Genomic DNA, 204 nt, shown 5'->3' with positions numbered 1-204 from the left:
GTTTGGGCTGAATGTTCATTTCTATAATGATAAAGCTCGGTGTGACATTAGTGAGCAGTCACTGCCGGTCGGGCTGCGGTCACAGTGTTGTAGGTAGTTTCCAAAACATCTGTCCTCACATGTAGACCCACAGTAAACTGATCAGATCTCGCTGACAATTTATTTTCTGTCTTTAGCAGACCCCTGATCCTCTCTCACGCCCCC

This window comes from Anomaloglossus baeobatrachus, chromosome 10, assembly GCF_048569485.1.
Source record: "Anomaloglossus baeobatrachus isolate aAnoBae1 chromosome 10, aAnoBae1.hap1, whole genome shotgun sequence".
Lineage (NCBI taxonomy): Eukaryota > Metazoa > Chordata > Amphibia > Anura > Aromobatidae > Anomaloglossus > Anomaloglossus baeobatrachus.
This window is presented reverse-complemented; position numbering follows the sequence as displayed.